This window comes from Biomphalaria glabrata, chromosome 10 (genome assembly GCF_947242115.1).
Source record: "Biomphalaria glabrata chromosome 10, xgBioGlab47.1, whole genome shotgun sequence".
Lineage (NCBI taxonomy): Eukaryota > Metazoa > Mollusca > Gastropoda > Planorbidae > Biomphalaria > Biomphalaria glabrata.
In genome coordinates, this window is record NC_074720.1 from 16,949 (window position 1) to 33,139 (window position 16,191).

The following is a 16,191-nucleotide window of genomic DNA, read 5'->3' on the forward strand; positions in this document are numbered from 1 at the left end:
ATACTGACTACTGAGCTCATGCAGCCTAAGGAAGAGAGAATTAGGTCTAAATGTAGATTATATTAATTTTAGACTAAAAAATACGCTAAATCAATAATTTTTTATCTATTTTCAGATAGATTTACATTTCCAAATTAAAATAAATAACCCAAACCATAGATCTAATCTGAAAAGAAATCGCATCACACGAGTCACTAGCAACACTCTAACAGTAACAGAGCGATACAGAAATAAACACTAAAAAAAAAAGTTGTTTTTTTTCCGATAAAAATGTTAATTTAAAGACAATTGTAAGCAAAAGTATATTAGATCTAGTCTGCCTATTATAGATATTTATTTTTTAAAAAATATTTCATCTAGATGCTAGCTGACGGTAATTCATCTTTTTTTGAATCCACGATAATACAAAGAGAAAATATCTGGATCTATGGGCTAGTTTTAACAATGTTAGAACCATCGTACATCAAATAAAACCTTGATCTAGAATTTTCTTTTTTTTTATTCATGGCGAGTTCAAATATAATAAATGTATGCACTTTTTGTACTTCATTTTTCTCACGTGAAAAACAATTATCAGGGAGGGAAGCTTGTGTTGACGGCTAACCTTTGGGGAAAAAAATCATCCAATTTTTTTTTTCTTATTTTGTGCTTGTAAAAAAAAAATGGGAGCGGGCAGGGTTTGAACCCTCGACCGTCGATAAATCCGAACAACAGTCCAGCGTGCTAACCACTTGACCAGGCAGCCAGCTATGTGCGAGGCAGTTCAAAGCCTAATAAAAAATAAAGAAAAAAAGAGTGTGCTGAGTTAAATTTCAATTCAACGACAAAAAAAAAGTATTAATAATAACGACCCAGTTTACAATAGTTCTAAATTATTTTCAATAGGGAACAATAAAATTACAATTTTAAAGATTTTTGTGTTATAAATACTGACTACTGAGCTCATGCAGCCTAAGGAAGAGAGAATTAGGTCTAAATGTAGATTATATTAATTTTAGACTAAAAAATACGGTAAATCAATAATTTTTATCTATTTTCAGATAGATTTACATTTCCAAATTAAAATAAATAACCCAAACCATAGATCTAATCTGAAAAGAAATCGCATCACACGAGTCACTAGCAACACTCTAACAGTAACAGAGCGATACAGAAATAAACACTAAAAAAAAAAGTTGTTTTTTTTCCGATAAAAATGTTAATTTAAAGACAATTGTAAGCAAAAGTATATTAGATCTAGTCTGCCTATTATAGATATTTATTTTTTAAAAAATATTTCATCTAGATGCTAGATGACGGTAATTCATCTTTTTTTGAATCCACGATAATACAAAGAGAAAATATCTGGATCTATGGGCTAGTTTTAACAATGTTAGAACCATCGTACATCAAATAAAACCTTGATCTAGAATTTTCTTTTTTTTTTATTCATGGCGAGTTCAAATATAATAAATGTATGCACTTTTTGTACTTCATTTTTCTCACGTGAAAAACAATTATCAGGGAGGGAAGCTTGTGTTGACGGCTAACCTTTGGGGAAAAAAATCATCCAATTTTTTTTTTCTTATTTTGTGCTTGTAAAAAAAAAATGGGAGCGGGCAGGGTTTGAACCCTCGACCGTCGATAAATCCGAACAACAGTCCAGCGTGCTAACCACTTGACCAGGCAGCCAGCTATGTGCGAGGCAGTTCAAAGCCTAATAAAAAATAAAGAAAAAAAGAGTGTGCTGAGTTAAATTTCAATTCAACGACAAAAAAAAAGTATTAATAATAACGACCCAGTTTACAATAGTTCTAAATTATTTTCAATAGGGAACAATAAAATTACAATTTTAAAGATTTTTGTGTTATAAATACTGACTACTGAGCTCATGCAGCCTAAGGAAGAGAGAATTAGGTCTAAATGTAGATTATATTAATTTTAGACTAAAAAATACGGTAAATCAATAATTTTTATCTATTTTCAGATAGATTTACATTTCCAAATTAAAATAAATAACCCAAACCATAGATCTAATCTGAAAAGAAATCGCATCACACGAGTCACTAGCAACACTCTAACAGTAACAGAGCGATACAGAAATAAACACTAAAAAAAAAAGTTGTTTTTTTTCCGATAAAAATGTTAATTTAAAGACAATTGTAAGCAAAAGTATATTAGATCTAGTCTGCCTATTATAGATATTTATTTTTTAAAAAATATTTCATCTAGATGCTAGCTGACGGTAATTCATCTTTTTTTGAATCCACGATAATACAAAGAGAAAATATCTGGATCTATGGGCTAGTTTTAACAATGTTAGAACCATCGTACATCAAATAAAACCTTGATCTAGAATTTTCTTATTTTTTTATTCATGGCGAGTTCAAATATAATAAATGTATGCACTTTTTGTACTTCATTTTTCTCACGTGAAAAACAATTATCAGGGAGGGAAGCTTGTGTTGACGGCTAACCTTTGGGGAAAAAAATCATCCAATTTTTTTTTCTTATTTTGTGCTTGTAAAAAAAAAATGGGAGCGGGCAGGGTTTGAACCCTCGACCGTCGATAAATCCGAACAACAGTCCAGCGTGCTAACCACTTGACCAGGCAGCCAGCTATGTGCGAGGCAGTTCAAAGCCTAATAAAAAATAAAGAAAAAAAGAGTGTGCTGAGTTAAATTTCAATTCAACGACAAAAAAAAAGTATTAATAATAACGACCCAGTTTACAATAGTTCTAAATTGTTTTCAATAGGGAACAATAAAATTACAATTTTAAAGATTTTTGTGTTATAAATACTGACTACTGAGCTCATGCAGCCTAAGGAAGAGAGAATTAGGTCTAAATGTAGATTATATTAATTTTAGACTAAAAAATACGGTAAATCAATAGAAATGATACAGTTTAAATTTTAATGAATAAGCTAGATCTACAAACTAGATATTGATTGAAACTAACAGAAATTCTATATAGATAATAGACTACCTTCGTTGAATACATTATGTCAAAATTGTTATTATCTAGATCTATTTTATAGAATAAAATTCGATTGTTTATCTTAGCAACAAGTAAGTTATTTTAAAACAAGAAATGAATTTCTAAAAAGGAAAAGATATTAATTGTTTTTTTTTAAATACCGGTATATATAATTCCGATAAAACAAAATATATTTTTTTCCCATTGTTTAGCCCGGGGGGGGGGAATCGGTTCACAGAAATAGATTTCTGCTTAACTGTTTAATGTATCCTATTACATAGATCTACATTAATATATAATTTTTAACATTTTCAGCTAGATCTACATTTTCAAAATAAAAAAAAATAACCCAAACCATAGATCTAATCTGAAAAGAAATCGCATCACACAAGTCACTAGCAACACTCTAACAGTAACAGAGCGATACAGAATAAACACTAAAAAAAAAAGTTGTTTTTCCGATAAAAATGTTAATTTAAAGACAATTGTAAGCAAAAGTATATTAGATCTAGACAGCCTATTATAGATATTTATTTTTTAAAAAATATTTCATCTAGATGCTAGATTACGGTAATTCCACTTTTTTGGAATCCACGATAATACAAAGAGAAAATATCTGGATCTATGGGCTAGTTTTAACAATGTTAGAACCATCGTACATCAAATAAAACCTTGATCTAGAATTTTCATTTTTTTTTATTCATGGCGAGTTCAAATATAATAAATGTATGCACTTTTTGTACTTCATTTTTCTCTCGTGAAAAACAATTATCAGGGAGGGGAGCTTGTGTTGACGGCTAACCTTTGGGGGAAAAAATCATCCAATACATTTTTTTTTTCTTATTTTGTGCTTCTAAAAAATGGGAGCGGGCTGGGTTTCCAGTGGTTCCCAAACTTTAAAATTTTTTTTTTTTTTTTTTTTTTTATTATTATTTTTTTTAAATTTTTTAAAATTAAAAAAAAAATAATAAAAAAATAAAAAAATTAAAAAAAAAAAAAAAATTAAAAAAAAAGTTTAGGAACCACTGGTCTACAGTGAAGTCAGTCCCGGGATGGTGAATTCTCGAAAAAAAAATAAAAAATTAAAAAATTGAAAAAAAATTTTCTAAAAAAATAAAAAAATTAAAAAAAAAAAAAAATTAAAAAAAAGTTTAGGAACCACTGGTCTACAGTGAAGTCAGTCCCGGGATAGTGAATTCTCGAAAAAAAAATAAAAAATTGAAAAACAATTTTCTAAAAAAATATAAAAAAATTTTTTTTCCGATAAAATTGTTAATTTAAAGACAATTGTAAGCAAAAGTATATTAGATCTAGACTTCCTATTATAAATCTTTTTTTTTTTTTAATATTTCATCTAGATGCTAGATTACGGTAATTCCACATTTTTTCATCAACGATAATACAAAGAGAAAATATCTGGATCTATGGGCTAGTTTTAATAATGTTAGAACCATCGTACATCAAATAAAACCTTGATCTAGAATTTTCATTTTTTTTTATTCATGGCGAGTTCAAATATAATAAATGTATGCACTTTTTGTACTTCATTTTTCTCACGTGAAAAACAATTGTCAGGGAGGGGAGCTTGTGTTGACGGCTAACCTTTCTTATTTTGTGCTTGTAAAAAAAAATGGGAGCGGGCAGGGTTTGAACCCTCGACCGTCGATAAATCCGAACGACAGTCAAGCGTGCAAACCACTTGACTAGGCAGCCATCCATGTGCGAGGCAGTTCAAAGCTTAGAAAAAAATAAAAAATAAAAAATGTCCTCTAATTCAAATCATTACGTTAGATCTAATGGTTTAATTTAAAACTATTTATAATGAATGGCTACATATCAATTACAAGTAAAGATCTATTATTAATGCAATGGGCTTAAATGGGTAATTCACTATCCCGGGACTGACTTCACTGTAGACCAGTGGTTCCCAAACTTTTTAAAAAAATAATTTTTTTATTTTTTTTTTTTTTTTTTATTTTTTTTTTATTATTTTTTTTTTAAATAAAAAAAAATAATAATAATAATAATAAATATAAAAAAATATAAAAAAAAATAATAAAATTTTTTTTTTCTTATTTTGTGCTTGTAAAAAATGGGAGCGGGTAAGGTTTGAACCCTCGACCGTCGATAAATCCGAACGACAGTCCAGCGTGCAAACCACTTGAGCAGGCAGCCATCCATGCGAGAGCAGTTCAAAGCTTAGAAAAAAATAAAAAATGTCCTCTAATTCAAATCCTTACGTTAGATCTAATGGTTTAATTTAAAACTATTTATAGTGAATGGCTACATATCAATTACAAGTAAAGCTCCATTATTAATGCAATGGGCTTGAATGGGAAATTCACTATCCCGGGACTGACTTCACTGAAGACCAGTGGTTCCCAAACTTTAAAAAAAATTTTTTTTTTTTTTTTTTTTTAAATTAAAAAAAAAAATTATAATAATAAAAAAAAATAAAAAAAAAATATAAAAAAAAATAATAAAATTTTTTTTTCTTATTTTGTGCTTGTAAAAAATGGGAGCGGGTAGGGTATGAACCCTCGACCGTCGATAAATCCGAACGACAGTCCAGCGTGCAAACCACTTGACCAGGCAGCCATCCATGTACGAGGCAGTTCAAAGCTTAGAAAAAAAATAAAAAATGTCCTCTAATTCAAATCCTTACGTTAGATCTAATGGTTTAATTTAAAACTATTTATAATGAATGGCTACATATCAATTACAAGTAAAGATCTATTATTAATGCAATGGGCTTGAATGGGTAATTCACTATCCCGGGACTGACTTCACTGTAGACCAGTGGTTCCCAAACTTTTTTAAAAAAATAATTTTTTTATTTTTTTATTTTTTTTTTTGTAGTTTTATTTTTTTTTATTATATTTTTTTGTTTAAATTAAAAAAAAATAATAATAAAAAAAAAATAAATAAAAAAATAATAAAATTTTTTTTTTCTTTTTTTTGTGCTTGTAAAAAATGGGAGCGGGTAGGGTTTGAACCCTCGACCGTCGATAAATCCGAACGACAGTCCAGCTCGCAAACCACTTGACCAGGCAGCCATCCATGCGCGAGCAGTTTAAAGCTTAGAAAAAAATAAAAAATAAAAAATGTCCTCTCTAATTCAAATCCTTACGTTAGATCTAATGGTTTAATTTAAAACTATTTATAATGAATGGCTACATATCAATTACAAGTAAAGATCTATTATTAATGCAATGGGCTTGAATGGGTAATTCACTATCCCGGGACTGACTTCACTGAAGACCAGTGGTTCCCAAACTTTAAAAAAAAAAAAAAAAAATTTTTTTTTATTTTATTAGTATATTAGATCTAGACTGCCTATTATAGATCTTTTTTTTAATATTTCATCTACATGCTAGATTACGGTAATTCCACTTTTTTTTAATCAATGATAATACAAAGAGAAAATATCTGGATCTATGGGCTAGTTTTAACAATGTTAGAACCATCGTACATCAAATAAAACCTTGATCTAGAATTTTCTTTTTTTTTAATTCATGGCGAGTTCAAATATAATAAATGTATGCACTTTTTGTACTTCATTTTTCTCACGTGAAAAACAATTATCAGGAAGGGAAGCTTGTGTTGACGGCTAACCTTTGGAGAAAAAAATCATCCAATTTTTTTTTTTCTTATTTTGTGCTTGTAAAAAAAAATGTGAGCGGACAGGGTTTGAACCCTCGACCGTCGATAAATCCGAACGACAGTCCAGCTTGCAAACCACTTGACCAGGCAGCCATCCATGTACGAGGCAGTTCAAAGCTTAGAAAAAAAAAATAAAAAATGTCCTCTAATTCAAATCCTTACGTTAGATCTAATGGTTTAATTTAAAACTATTTATAATGAATGGCTACATATCAATTACAAGTAAAGATCTATTATTAATGCAATGGGCTTGAATGGGTAATTCACTATCCCGGGACTGACTTCACTGTAGACCAGTGGTTCCCAAACTTTTAAAAAAAAATAATTTTTTTATTTTTTTTTTTGTAGTTTTATTTTTTATTATTATTTTTTTTTTGTTTAAATTAAAAAAAAAATAATAATAAAAAAAAAAAAAATAATAATAATTTTTTTTTTCTTTTTTTGTGCTTGTAAAAAATGGGAGCGGGTAGGGTTTGAACCCTCGACCGTCGATAAATCCGAACGACAGTCTAGCGTGCTAACCACTTGACCAGGCAGCCATCCATGCGCGAGCAGTTTAAAGCTTAGAAAAAAATAAAAAATAAAAAATGTCCTCTTATTCAAATCCTTACGTTAGATCTAATGGTTTAATTTAAAACTATTTATAATGAATGGCTACATATCAATTACAAGTAAAGCTCTATTATTAATGCAATGGGCTTGAATGGGTAATTCACTATCCCGGGACTGACTTCACTGAAGACCAGTGGTTCCCAAACTTTAAAAAAAAAAAAAATATTTTTTTTTTTTATTTTATTAGTATATTAGATCTAGACTGCCTATTATATATAGATCTTTTTTTTAAATATTTCATCTAGATGCTAGATTACGGTAATTCCACTTTTTTTTAATCAACGATAATACAAAGAGAAAATATCTGGATCTATGGGCTAGTTTTAACAATGTTAGAACCATCGTACATCAAATAAAACCTTGATCTAGAATTTTCTTTTTTTTTTATTCATGGCGAGTTCAAATATAATAAATGTATGCACTTTTTGTACTTCATTTTTCTCACGTGAAAAACAATTATCAGGGAGGGAAGCTTGTGTTGACGGCTAACCTTTGGAGAAAAAAATCATCCAATTTTTTTTTCTTATTTTGTGCTTGTAAAAAAAATGGGAGCGGACAGGGTTTGAACCCTCGACCGTCGATAAATCCGAACGACAGTCCAGCGTGCAAACCACTTGACCAGGCAGCCATCCATGTACGAGGCAGTTCAAAGCTTAGAAAAAAAATAAAAAATGTCCTCTAATTCAAATCCTTACGTTAGATCTAATGGTTTAATTTAAAACTATTTATAATGAATGGCTACATATCAATTACAAGTAAAGATCTATTATTAATGCAATGGGCTTGAATGGGTAATTTATCATGAAGAATAATCTTTTGAAAAGAAAACCCTAAATTCTGTTTCATTTTGACCGGGGCTGCTCTGTCTAATTGTAAACCATGTGGCGGCCATGTTCATGATTTAATGTAACAATAAATTATCTTTTTCCTCTAAATCTAGATTATCAGTTCAAAATCTTCTACTCGACGTCTATATCTATAAATCCTTTATAACTAGTTCAGTCCTAGTCTAAAAACCAATGTTACGACTCAATTCAATAATTCATGTTGATGGGTCTAGACTGAATCGATTTAAGATAATTTATCTTATCGTAATTACTAATTTTATTAGATTTATTTAAATAGAACTAATAATTTAAAATTTAGATAGATCTATCTAGACTAGTTACTAGATCTATAGAAATTCTCAATCAAGATTATCTAAATCTATATAGATCAAGAAGAAGAACAGTTTAAAGGTAAGAAAATAATCTAGATCTAGAAAAAATCAGGGTCAACAGACAGAGAAGTTTTGTAAGGCTATCCAAACACACCACCTATTCAACTTATTCGATTGTCAATATTAGATCTATTTAGAAATATTAGATCTAGACTAGATTACTATAGATTATAATTATATAAGTAGATCTAGCATCATCTAGATTAATCTATCATCTATTTACTAGTCTAGATCTAGAAAAAAATCTAGATCTAGCTAGAATCTTTTAAATCTTTATCACTCAAGACTGAGTCTTTAAAGAAAGTTTATAAGACTAGATAGAGAGTCTAGAATACAATTCAATATTGATTGTAGATATAGTCAATATAGATTCTAGATATTTAGAATGTAGACTGTAAAGTTTCTTATTAATTTTAATACTAGAATTGTCATTAGAGTATTAGAGTTTGTTTAGTATAGTCTAGTCAGTCTAGAATAGAATGTCTAGATTACTCTAGTCCTAGTACCTAGTTATAGACTTGATCTATAGATTAAATCTAGATCTATATAGACTAGATCAAGAAGTAGAATAGTTTAAGAGGTAAGAAAATCTGCTAGATCTAGATAACTAGACCTATAATATAGTCTAGATCATTAATTAGAATATTACTAGATCTAGATCTATTAACTAGTCTAGAAAAGTCTAGATCTATTATCTAGTCTAGAATAGTCTAGATCTAACTAGAAGCTTAATCACTCAAGTCTCAGAGTCTTTAAAAAAAGTTTATAAGACTAGACAGAGAGTCTAGAATACAATTCAATATTGATTGTAGTAATATCCAGATTTAGAGTGTAGACTAAACTCTAGATCAGTGATTCCCAAAGTGGTCTATATAGACCCCCAGGGGTCTACGAAGACTTCCAGGGGGTCTACGAAATTAAAAAAATAAACTGGGGGTCTATGAGAGGTCCACGGGGTCTACGATAATAGATTTCATTTAAAGCAGATCATTTTAATTTTTACATTCATTTAATGTAATTATTTTATACAGTAATATATGATTTTTATCTTGGTAAATCATTTAAACATATATCCTGCTAATCAAACCAAAGAATTGTCTCAATACTTATTTAAAAATTTTAATTTTGTCTACATGTAACAAATGTTTAACAAAAAGAAATGTACACTGTCCAGCGTTGATTATTTAAAACTGAGATTCATTCCTTCCTTGTCAAACAAGCGGTTGCCTAAGTGACTTTTTAAAAATAATGATACCAAACCAATGGCTAGAGGATCATCTGAGACAATGTCACCCTGACAAAATAGATAAAGATTTAAAAATTTTCTAGCACTCAAAGATAAAGTTAAGAATAGACCCACACAATCTCACTTCAACATCATATATATATAGAGAAGATGTTGGTTTGTGAGCGTCTTCCAATATCTCTTTACTTATAGCAAAATACGGAAACATAGGTAAAACATTGATTTTACCAGCCGTTGTAGTTGTGAAAACTGTTTTACACACACCTACATCTGATATTATTAAAAGAATTTCTTTAAGCAAAAATACAAATCAAGGGCACATCGGTGGCATGAGTTATCAAATTAAAAGCTTCTTATGTGATTCTTTGCAAAGGAAATATATACAGTTTGGGATCAGTTTGGAACCAGTGGCATCACAGGCTCTGATGGGGTGTAGCGATGTGTGCTGTAAACTAACCCAGACTTTTTAAAAAAAATGATACCAAACCAATAGCTAGAGGATCATCATCAGTCTGTTGAAATGGTGTTAATTACATAAAAGGAACTTAATCACTCTTTTTTTATTTCCAGAAAATAATACCAGGGTTATGCTCCTTTCACCGTTGAGTTCCAGGATGAAGAATGAAAGACAGAGAGCAATGTGAAGACATCAAAGAATGTGCAGGTCTGCCATGAAATGGTTTATCCAGGGCTAAGTACAGAGAGGAATATAGAAGGGCTGTTGACAGATCTTGTGTGGTGCCCCCATGGTTCAACAGACTGATTGATAGGTAATGGTAAGAATTTAATGTATTTTGTAAAAAAATTATAAAAATTAGTTTTAATTATATTAAGAGACTTAATCACTTTTTTTATTTCCAGAAAATAATACCAGGGTTATGGTCCTTTCACTGTTAAGTTCCAGGATGAAGAATGAAAGACAGAGAGCAATGTGAAGACATCAAAGAATGTGCAGGTCTGCCATGAAATGGTTTATCCAGGGCTAAGTACAGAGAGGAATATAGAAGGGCTGTTGACAGATCTTGTGTGGTGCCCCCATGGTTCAACAGACTGATTGATAGGTAATGGTAAGAATTTAATGTATTTTGTAAAAAAATTATAAAAATTGGTGTTAATTACATGAAGGGATTTAATCACTCTTTTTTTATTTCCAGAAAATAATACCAGGGTTATGGTCCTTTCACCATTAAGTTCCAGGATGAAGAATGAAAGACAGAGAGCAATGTGAAGACATCAAAGAATGTGCAGGTCTGCCATGAAATGGTTTATCCAGGGCTAAGTACAGAGAGGAATATAGAAGGGCTGTTGACAGATCTTGTGTGGTGCCCCCATGGTTCAACAGACTGATTGATAGGTAATGGTAAGAATTTAATGTATTTTGAAAAGAAAATTTAAAAAATTGGTGTTAATTACATTAAGGGACTTAATCACTCTTTTTTTATTTCCAGAAAATGATACCAGGGTCATGCTCCTTTCACCGTTGAGTTCCAGGATGAAGAATGAAAGACAGAGAGCAATGTGAAGACATCAAAGAATGTGCAGGTCTGCCGTGAAATGGTTTATCCAGGGCTAAGTACAGAGAGGAATATAGAAGGGCTGCTGACAGATCTTGTGTGGTGCCCCCATGGTTCAACAGACTGATTGATAGGTAATGGTAAGAATTTAATGTATTTTGTAAAAAAATTATAAAAATTGGTGTTAATTACATTAAGAGACTTAATCACTTTTTTTATTTCCAGAAAATAATACCAGGGTTATGGTCCTTTCACTGTTGATTTTCAGGATGAAGAATGAAAAACAGAGCAATGTGAAGACATCAAAAAAATGTGCAGGTCTGCCAGGAAATGGTTTATCCAGGGCTAAGTACAGAGAGGAATATAGAAGGGCTGTTGACAGATCTTGTGTGGTGCCCCCATGGTTCAACAGACTGATTGATAGGTAATGGTAAGAATTTAATGTATTTTGAAAAGAAAATTTAAAAAATTGGTGTTAATTACATTAAGGGACTTAATCACTCTTTTTTTATTTCCAGAAAATGATACCAGGGTCATGCTCCTTTCACCGTTGAGTTCCAGGATGAAGAATGAAAGACAGAGAGCAATGTGAAGACATCAAAGAATGTGCAGGTCTGCCGTGAAATGGTTTATCCAGGGCTAAGTACAGAGAGGAATATAGAAGGGCTGCTGACAGATCTTGTGTGGTGCCCCCATGGTTTAACAGACTGATTGATAGGTAATGGTAAGAATTTAATGTATTTTGTAAAAAAATTATAAAAATTGGTGTTAATTACATTAAGAGACTTAATCACTTTTTTTATTTCCAGAAAATAATACCAGGGTTATGGTCCTTTCACTGTTGATTTTCAGGATGAAGAATGAAAAACAGAGCAATGTGAAGACATCAAAAAAATGTGCAGGTCTGCCAGGAAATGGTTTATCCAGGGCTAAGTACAGAGAGGAATATAGAAGGGCTGATGACAGATCTTGTGTGGTGCCCCTATGGTAAAACAGACTGATTGATAGGTAATGGTAAGAATTTAATGTATTTTGTAAAAAAATTATAAAAATTGGTGTTAATTACATTAAGAGACTTAATCACTTTTTTTTATTTCCAGAAAATAATACCAGGGTTATGGTCCTTTCACTGTTGATTTCCAGGATGAAGAATGAAAAACAGAGCAATGTGAAGACATCAAAAAAATGTGCAGGTCTGCCAGGAAATGGTTTATCCAGGGCTAAGTACAGAGAGGAATATAGAAGGGCTGATGACAGATCTTGTGTGGTGCCCCTATGGTTCAACAGACTGATTGATAGGTAATGGTAAGAATTTAATGTATTTTGTAAAAAAAATATAAAAATTGGTTTTAATTATTTTAAGAGACTTAATCACTTTTTTTATTTCCAGAAAATAATACCAGGGTTATGGTCCTTTCACTGTTGAGTTCCAGGATGAAGAATGAAAGACAGAGAGCAATGTGAAGACATCAAAGAATGTGCAGGTCTGCCATAAAATGGTTTATCCAGGGCTAAGTACAGAGAGGAATATAGAAGGGCTGATGACAGATATTGTGTGGTGCCCCCATGATTAAACAGACTGATTGATAGGTAATGGTAAGAATTTAATGTATTTTGTAAAAAAATTATAAAAATTGGTTTTAATTATATTAAGAGACTTAATCACTTTTTTTATTTCCAGAAAATAATACCAGGGTTATGGTCCTTTCACTGTTGAGTTCCAGGATGAAGAATGAAAGACTGAGAGCAATGTGAAGACATCAAAGAATGTGCAGGTCTGCCATGAAATGGTTTATCCAGGGCTAAGTACAGAGAGGAATATAGAAGGGCTGTTGACAGATCTTGTGTGGTGCCCCCATGGTTCAACAGACTGATTGATAGGTAATGGTAAGAATTTAATGTATTTTGATTCTTACTTGTCATTTTTGTGATTAATGCTCGGAATAGAATTTGTACATTTTAATTTTTTTTTTATGTGGTTATTTAGAATTGACATTCAAGTTTTTCGTAGTGGCTATTTGAATCGACATATGCTTTTTGTGATTGCTGTTTGGAATCAAACTTGTGCATTCATTTTATAATTATTTAGAATGGACATTTTTTAATTTTTTTTTGTAACTGATGTTAAACATCGGACTTGTGGTTTTTTTTTGTTTTTTTTTTCAGAATCAACGTGTTTTGTATAGTTGCTGTTTGAATAGAAATTCGCTTTTTTTGTGATGGCTGTTTGGAATGAAATTGTGCTTTTTTGTTATGGCTGACTGGAATCGGACTTGTGTGATTATGTTTTCGATTTTCAGAATTGGACTTGTGCCTTTTTATGATCAGTAATAGAAATCCGACTTGCGCGTTTTTTTTTGGTGGTTATTAAAATTTTTGTGATGGTTGTTTTTAATCATACTTCTGCTTTTTTGTGTGGGCTGTTTGAAAAAGACTTGTGTTTTTCTGTGATGGATATTCACATTCCGAGTTGTGCATTTACTTTGTGTTTTTTTAGAATGGCATTTTTATTTGTTTATTTTATGTGACGGCTGTTAGAAGTCTGACTTTGCCTCCTTTTTATGATCGGTGTGGAGTTCGAAACTGGTGGGTTTTTTTTGTGATCAATGTTCGGCATAAGACTTGTTTTTTTTTTTTAATCAACTGCTTTTTTTAGTAGTGACTGATTGAATTGACATTTGGGTCTTTATTGATGGCAGTTTGGACATGTGTTTTTTTAATTGATGTTCTTTATCAGATTTGTTTGTTTTTCTTTTATCAATGTTTTAAATTGGACTTGTGCGTTTTTGTGATCAATGTTCTGCATTAGACTTGTGTGCTTTTTTTTTGTGATGGCTTTTTATGAGCTCTGTTTGAAATTAGACTTGTGTGTTTTTTGTGATCATTGTTCAGTATCGGATTTTTTTTTTTTTTAAAGAATCATGTGCTTTTTTTTAGTAGCGAAAGAATTGACATTTTCTTCTTTGGAGATGGCTGTTTAGAATCAAACATGTGTATATTACTTAAGCTCTTCATTGGATTTGTGTGTTTTTATGATCAATGTCTGATATTGTGTTTTTCATAGTGGTTGTTTAAATTAGTTGCTTTTTTTTGTGATGGCTGTTTGGAATCAGACTTTTGCATTTTTTTGTTTGTTTGTTTGTTGTTATTTAGAATTGACTTGATTATTTTTTGGCAGTTTATATTTGGAATCTACTTGATAACTTTTCTTTATGACTGCTTGGAATCGACTTTTGTGTTATTTGTAGTGGCTGTCTGGAATTATGTTGTATTATTTTGTTATGGCCTTTCAGAATCAAACTTATATTTTATTTTTTTTGGTTATATAGATTTGATTTTTTTTTTTTTTGCTTTAGCTATTATAATCCAAATTTGCTTTTTTTTGTGATGACTTTTCATATTGACACTGGTTGAATAAAAATTTAATTATTTTTTATTTCACATGATGCAAGTTTACCTTTTGTTTTGCAGTAATTAGATTCATTGTGAAGATGTGTGCACTGGGCTGGAACATTTCCAGAGAAAGCTGGACTAGCCATGCATCAGGTAATTATTTACTATTACTGAATGTTATTAAGGTATTGTCTTACACCTATCTTTTCCTCAACTGATCTTAGGTACACATTAGAGTTGGGTTGACTTGGTATTATCATAAATATTCTGGAATTCAAAACCCCAGTTTTTATGTTGTAACCTTCAGCCACCAAATCATCTAGTTAGTAGGTGAAAGAAGTGTATACCAAAAAATGGATGCAAAAACTTATATCTAACATAGAGAACATAAATTTAGATCTCTACTCATCTATCATGATCTAGTCAATCTTGATTAGAGTTTATAATAATTTTAGATTCTAGATCTAAAGCTAAATAATATATTCTATTTCTATATTTTTCAATAGACTCTAGACTAGATTGTCACTAGATCTTGTTAGTCATCTAGACAATCTCATCTTATTTCTAAGTTTACTCAAGACTATGGTCTCTAGCAAAGATTAGAATTTTTTTTAAATTCAGGAATTAAAAGGGCGCCTCGGAGTAACCCACCCAACTTTAATGGGTACCTGACACTAGTTGGAAAAATGTATTTGCATATGGCCATTGTGCAGGCAGTGCTGGCCTTTGGTGATTGGATGCCATAGGCAAGGTGAATTTGGTGGCCCTTAATTAAAAAGAAATTGTGAAAAGTTAAAAATAAGGCTATTTCAATTGTTTGGTTGAAATAATCAATGCTGGCGAGTAACAAAATATTATAATGTCATTTAATTAAGCCCTTAGTTTTCAAATATTTTTTTTGTAGATCTTGATATATGTATTACATACATCTTAATTTATATATGTTATGGATTTAATTTATTTATAAAGCAGTTTAATAAATATTCTTTTCTATTTTTTTTCAGCATACTAGCCAAGATTGATACCTCTCCACAAATCAACAAAGACATCAATGAAGCTTTGTTAAAGCTAGTGACAATTTACATGTTTTCTTATGTGGCTTAATTATAATAATGTCAAGAAAGCTAATTAAATAAGAACTATACATTTTATTGTCAGGCTTATGTTAGTCTTAACTATTTCTGTAATTTCTTATTCTTCATTATGGGGGGCATTATGAATCTTAAATAGTTTTCAATGGACCTCATTCACCAATTGTAAACAAACAACATTTAGCCACGTGGTGCTTTATCTCTTCTATATAATTTACGATCTCATGTGTAATTCATGATGGTTGTCACGAGACAATTTTTTTCATTGTTTTATCAATAAAATCACGTGACTAAATGTTGGTGAATGAGGTCCATTCTAAGATAAGTTAATTTTTATTGATCCAATCAAATGGATATTCAGTTTGACTACAATTTTGCTTATAAAAAGCTCAATCGTATAGTTTTGTATTAAATAATAGTTTAATTACGTTTTAGGTACTAATAGTTAGTATGCTATGTAATATTTAAATGCAGTTTTTTATTATTAAAAATCAT

General features: G+C 30.5%; 2 long non-coding RNA genes across 4 annotated transcripts; both read left to right on the forward strand.

Moving 5' to 3' along the window:
• Positions 1-7,841: 7,841 nt before the first annotated feature.
• LOC129928802 (uncharacterized) lies at positions 7,842-11,153 on the forward strand. Its single transcript, XR_008780274.1, has 3 exons — positions 7,842-8,471; positions 10,269-10,468; positions 10,560-11,153. It is a non-coding gene; the product is annotated as an uncharacterized LOC129928802 (long non-coding RNA).
• Positions 11,154-11,734: 581 nt separating this feature from the next.
• Positions 11,735-15,754, forward strand: LOC129928801 (uncharacterized). Of its 3 annotated transcripts, none has more exons than XR_008780273.1 (3): positions 11,735-11,936; positions 14,684-14,758; positions 15,610-15,754. It is a non-coding gene; the product is annotated as an uncharacterized LOC129928801 (long non-coding RNA). The 3 variants fall into 3 exon arrangements; XR_008780272.1 differs by having other exon boundaries at positions 11,735-11,930; XR_008780271.1 differs by lacking the exon at positions 11,735-11,936 and having other exon boundaries at positions 13,219-14,758.
• Positions 15,755-16,191: the final 437 nt, after the last annotated feature.